Consider the following 697-nt stretch of genomic DNA (forward strand, 5'->3'; position numbering starts at 1 on the left):
CCCAGTCTCTAACATCATTAACCCATTGTTGGACTTTGTCCTCAGGGCATCCAAGCTCTTCGCAGGTGTCCTTCATTTTTTGAGTCTCACCCTCCAACATTGTGATTGTCTGTTGTAAAAAAGATGTTGCAGATACAGATGTATTTTCAAGATTTTCACCCAAATTTCCATAACTTTTCATGTCTTGAAAACAGTAATTAATCATTCAAACTTTTCCAGACCTGCGCAAGCACTCAGTATCCAACACTTTACCAGCTTGGACAATTATTTGTTTGTGACAGGTTTGCACATTAGCCTTACAAATCTAATCTTGTCATGCCTATGCTTACATGGCCAATTACCTTGACATATCTCTTGGCCAACACCACATGAAGGTTTTCCTGCTTCCGTCTGTTCCATCCCATTGCATGGACAGTCAACATGTCATTGCGAGCTGTTTTTAAAAGTAAAATTGACAAGCAGATAATATAACTTGGGTATTTGGAAATAAACTCATAAAAACTCTAGTACAGTTGAAACAGACTACATCAAAGACAAAGATAAAGTAAAGTAAGAGATGGATAATAACTTCAAGACAGAATTATGTTGGTCTAATGACAAGAGGACATACCTGATTTTGTCATGTACTTAGTTGTGATGGCACAACGTGACAGAAAGCTGTTCACCATCTCCACTTCTTCCCCGGCCGTCGAACCAG

The sequence above is a fragment of the Pseudochaenichthys georgianus genome, chromosome 1 (genome assembly GCF_902827115.2).
Source record: "Pseudochaenichthys georgianus chromosome 1, fPseGeo1.2, whole genome shotgun sequence".
Lineage (NCBI taxonomy): Eukaryota > Metazoa > Chordata > Actinopteri > Perciformes > Channichthyidae > Pseudochaenichthys > Pseudochaenichthys georgianus.